This window comes from Daktulosphaira vitifoliae, unplaced genomic scaffold, assembly GCF_025091365.1.
Source record: "Daktulosphaira vitifoliae isolate Bord-2020 unplaced genomic scaffold, ASM2509136v1 Scaffold_2, whole genome shotgun sequence".
Lineage (NCBI taxonomy): Eukaryota > Metazoa > Arthropoda > Insecta > Hemiptera > Phylloxeridae > Daktulosphaira > Daktulosphaira vitifoliae.
This window is the reverse complement of record NW_026099573.1, coordinates 41,335,033-41,340,653: the sequence shown is the minus strand read 5'-3', so window position 1 is coordinate 41,340,653 and position 5,621 is coordinate 41,335,033. Positions and strand designations below refer to the sequence as shown.

General features: G+C 25.4%; 1 protein-coding gene across 1 annotated transcript in view; it reads right to left on the bottom strand.

Moving 5' to 3' along the window:
- The window catches only part of LOC126899364 (phosphoglycerate mutase 1-like), a 7,208-nt gene extending 3,209 nt beyond the window's left edge, over positions 1–3,999 (bottom strand). The window contains exon 1 of the mRNA XM_050674241.1: positions 3,862–3,999. The gene's annotated coding sequence lies outside the window, so the exon portion shown is untranslated. The remainder of the gene's footprint in view (positions 1–3,861) is intronic.
- Between the last annotated feature and the right edge of the window lie 1,622 nt (positions 4,000–5,621).

Below are 5,621 nucleotides of genomic sequence, written 5' to 3'. Positions count from 1 at the left end.
CTAACATAAGTAAAAATACATTAAACTGTTATCTTAAATAATATTACTGTACCCAGTGTGTTGTTTAATAATATCAACAAGCCTCATTGGAATTCTTTTATTGCATAAGACGCCAGACGCTTCTCTCCACTTCAAATACCCGCACTTAATCCTCATCAATACCACCGCTCTTTTGCACAACTGACCCTAAATACATAAAACTTTCCACCTCTCCAATCCCGTCCTCACCTATTGTCACTAATCTCCTTATTTCACCTACCTCGTGTTCTCCATTGTCAAACTCGTACTCTATATATNCCTCGTGTTCTCCATTGTCAAACTCGTACTCTATATATTCTGTCTTCTACTTATTTTTAAACCCTTTTCTTCAATAGCTGATCTTTACATCTCAAGCCTTTGATTGATTTCTTCCTTATTTTCTCTTATTAACACTAAATCGTCAGTAAACAACATGCACCACGGCACCTCTCCTTGTATTTCTCTAGTAATTTCATCCATCACTGTAGAGAATAAGTAAGGGCTTAAAACAGAACCTTGGTGCACTACTAGTCTTTCCCGAAAACCTTCTGTTACTCTTCCTACGCTTTTTACTCTGGTAACAGTGCCACCATACACATCTACCTTTTTTTCATACATTTTATCTATAATACTAATTCCAATCTAGTTGATATTTTATACTTAGGTAATTACTTTATAAAATAAAAAAAAATTTTGAACTTAGTATGTTTAAAAGTAAAATTAATTCAATAGATTATTTTATTAAATACATTATTTTAATAAACATTTATGTCATAATTTTCAACTTATATATAATAAAACCAGGGCTAGGAACTGAAATAATTTCCGTTAATGTTAATCGGATATTAATGAAAAACATCAGGAGCGGTATGGACACTCGCTCCTTAGAGATGGCCAAAAGAAAAAGGAAATCATGCTCTCCACACATAAATAAAATTAAGTTAATTTATAATAAAATACAACCCATTACATAAATATAACTATAAAAAAATAATAGGTAGCACAGTGGTGACGTGGCATAGTTGGGTCCAGTATAGATTTAATCTGACAGTAATTAAAATTACTATCATTAGAAACGTTTTGATGCAAATCTGTAGATAATTTTAACAAATTAATGGATTATTCTAGAAGCTACATGATCTCCTATTTCCTTATTTATATTCTGATTAGTAGTTCTTTGATTTAAAAATGTAATATATGAATAAATACTAATTTTAGTTATTAAATATAGTATGAAAATGATATTCAATAATTTATTATTGTAATTTATACGGTGAAATTATAAAAATAATAAAGTAGTTGTATATTGCTTCACTTATACGTGTATAAAAATTAAAAGGGCTTGATGCAATATTTTTCAATAAAAACTGTTTGTTACTATAAATAAATGCTCTGGACTACAAGGAATTTTCATCAAAAGCAAAAATATACTTTTCTTTTTCAACTTTTTGCGCTGTTTTCAAATCTACAATAGACTTTTTCTATCACTTCAAATTTTTGATATTATTTCTAACTTGTAAAAATGAGTATTTATATATAAAAAAAATTCTAATCAGTTAAGGGTATTATAAAAATTGATTATAATTGAAAAAATCAATTATAAAATGAGGTAACCAAAAATCATTTAAACAGTAAAATTTTACTAAATAATTTTGAATATTATAGATTGTTAGTACACCATAGTCAAGAAATCAATAAAAATTATTTATTTTATAGTTGGTACATACTATCATATCATACATAATTCGAAAATATATACTTTAAAAACATTAGACATTAATGATTTTAATTGACTATATGGCAAATGTGAACTAAGTAACTTTTTAATTAATAAAATGTAAAATTTTTCAATTTTTAATGGTAATATCTTCAACTATATACGAAGTGTAATCATTTGACATATCGTTCAAAAAAATTGGTCAAGTGAGAATTAAGAAATGTAAAAAGAAAAATTAATATTCAATAATTTAATATTGCAATTTATACGGAGAAATTATAAAAATAATAAAGTAATTCTATATTCCTTTACTTTTAACGTATATAAAACTTTAAAGGGATTGATCAATACTTTTTAATAAAAAATTGTTACTTATGAATAAATACACTGGACTACAAGGAATACTTTTCTAAGTCAACTTTTTGCGATGTCTTCAAATGTGCAATTAGACTTTTTCTATCGTTCCTAAGTTTTAAAATTAATAATATTATTAAAAAATAAGTATTTACATATAAAAAAATAATGAAGAACAAAAAAAAATTGTTTTAAATTAATACTGATTTTGATTATTAATATGTTAAAAATAAGAAAATAACATATTTAACCTATTTTTTTAATCCTTTAAAGTTCATTTTTGTAAAAGTTTATAATAAAAAAAAATTAATTAATTATCTTTTAGCTCAATTTGCAAGTTTGAAATTGACATCATTAAATAGAAAATTTTATGAGAATTAAAAAAGTAGTATCGTTAAGATTACTATGCAGTCAGAAAGTTTTATAATTAGTATTAATAGTAGATTTATCAGAAAAGCTCAATATATTTTTGAATTTTTATCGTAATATATTATTGCAATAGAAATAATAGTAATCATTTCCTAGTAACTTTTGGCTTTTAAATAGATTATACAATTGAAATATGAACTGAATTAATTTTAATAATTTACTTTAACTAAAATAATTTCTGCCGTCTAAAAAAAAATGGAAATTTAAGCTAGTTCGCATTTCAATGTTATTTTTCTTTACTTAAAAAAATCAAATAATTTAAATAAGTTTTCCTTCTATGCTACATCAAGTTGATTTATATAATATTTATGAAAATCAGTGTACTCCCATTGTCAAATATTTTAAAATGAAATAAATTACAAAACCCGGAATTTTAACACAAAAATAGCATATTTTTAGTAGTAGTAATTTTCACCATGAAGACAAATCCAGAGGTCAATTTTTTTTCAAAATAAAGTATATTACATAAGATTTAATTTAAGGTATATATAAAAGTGTCAGTATTTGTAGAACATTTTCAAAAGTTAAGTTGAAAAAATAAATTTTTGTTAAAGTCTGCTGGTATAGGTTCAAAGATTCGTAAAAATATGTCAAATGATAGGTAAATACCTAAGGTGTCTAATTATATAAAAAAATATTGATTCGGTCATTTTTAAAAAAGTTATGGCAATTTTAAGTAAAAAAAATTGAAAAAATGTCGAAAATTAGCGATTTTTAAATTTTGAATTTTTTAGGGAGATTTCCCTGGTTTACTAGGATGAGGTAATTTTTTTCAATTTTTCAGGTTTTTTCTTCGACTAGATACNTATATAAAAGTGTCAGTATTTGTAGAACATTTTCAAAAGTTAAGTTGAAAAAATAAATTTTTGTTAAAGTCTGCTGGTATAGGTTCAAAGATTCGTAAAAATATGTCAAATGATAGGTAAATACCTAAGGTGTCTAATTATATAAAAAAATATTGATTCGGTCATTTTTAAAAAAGTTATGGCAATTTTAAGTAAAAAAAATTGAAAAAATGTCGAAAATTAGCGATTTTTAAATTTTGAATTTTTTAGGGAGATTTCCCTGGTTTACTAGGATGAGGTAATTTTTTTCAATTTTTCAGGTTTTTTCTTCGACTAGATACGATTTGTTATCTTTTGACATATTATTCATTAAAATCAGTCCAGCGAGAGCTGAGATTGAGCGTTCATAGACACAAAAAAAAACACATCATAGTAAAATGAATACCTTCTCAGCTTCGCATCGAAGCTAAAACAATACCGGGTCTCCTAAGAGACCCATCCGGTAGTCTGGATGTTTCGCCAAAAAACCTGGTTGTTTAAACTTTTATCTTTAATTACCTGTGCGATGAAAGAGATTATCTTATCAATCAATCAACCAACCAATAAAAATTTAATATATTTGATTTTGGTTAGGTGCTTTTATTACAATAACTAAAGTGCATAAAACAACTCAAAAAAGACGAAAAAGCGAGTAAATTTATTTAGCACATTAGGACAACAAAAAAACCAGACGGCTTCAGTTGCCGAATAACAACGGAATAATACAGCAATGAAAAACAATTTATCATACATATAATAAATTTCAAAGGCAAAAGTTGCCGATAAAACGATAAACACAAAAACACAAAACACTTAAAATTAACTATTTAAAATAACAGATAACAAACACACGGGAAGGGAAGGGAAGACTGTACAATGAGAGGCATGAGAGAATTTTAACAGTAACAAAGATTATTGACTTACACATTTTGTACACTGATGCATGAGCACCATTGGCGACTCTGTCATTGATAAAATTGGTACAAAAAATATAGTTAAAAAAAACTGAATAACACGCTTTAAAGCATATCGAACTAAAAAATTAAAAATAATTTTTAAAATAAGCTTAAAACAAAATGAACGAAAAATACTAGTATTATTTTGAAAAAAAGCGTCGGACGCTCAATATACAAAAATATGGCACAAAGCTCAAAACGCATTTTTTCACAATAATACTTTTTTTGTTAGTATTTTTGTTTATTATTGTTTTAAGCTTAAATTATTTTTAACTTTTTAGTTCAATATGCTTTAGAAGTGTGTTTTTCAGCTTTTTTTAACTATATTAATTTTTCACTTTTTAGTGTTTTAGACATCGCTGTCAGTCATGGAGTGTTTATTGTCAATTATGACTATCAATAGATATAATTTCTGTATTGCTAGTTAATGTGTTTATAAACTCACAACAATGTGTCTTATTACCATTGATAATAAAGGCTATATACCTTATTTTATAAATATCGTCATAAAAAACCAATTAGCTACCTAAATTTGTAATCCCTTATATATTATACATGTATATTAACTCAAAAAAATTTGAATCTTTAAATATTTATATCTAATAATAAACAATAAAAATTTGTTTATACATATATATGACTTTATATATAAAAATCTCATGTCACGGTGTTTATCCGCGATGGACACCGAAACTACTGAACCGATTTTGATGAAATTTAACATACATGTGTAATTGGGTCCAACTTAGACAATATGATAGTTTTTATCTTGATTAATAGCGTCAGTTATTTATTATTGAAAATTATGTTCGTAAAAGTCGATTGCTATTATTTTTTCATAGATGGCGGTATGAAACTTATATTTTATCAATATTCATTATTAAAGTAATGGAAGTGTCCAACAGATGCGCTACTTTATATATGTTTTCTTTCAATAATTGTAAACGCTTCTCAAAATTAATAACAATAATTGGTGATTTCCACTTAGACACGCTAATTTTTTTTTTAATTATGTCATTTTATTTGATTTAATATTATATTTAATTAAACGTATTTAATAAAATCCATAAAATTGTATGCAATTTATTTATGCTATCTTTTTTGTTCTTTTGTTTATATTTACATTACGCTAATTTGAAATCACATATTGATTGTGTAATGTTGCAGAATTTATACAAGTTTTTGTTTAATAAATATTATCAATTAGATGTGTGTGCAGTAGGTGTAAAGTATTTTAATAATTGTGTATGTGATAACCTCCACTAGTCAACTGGTCCGATATCTGTTATCCTATCATCATCAGCTGACCGTACACTATGCACC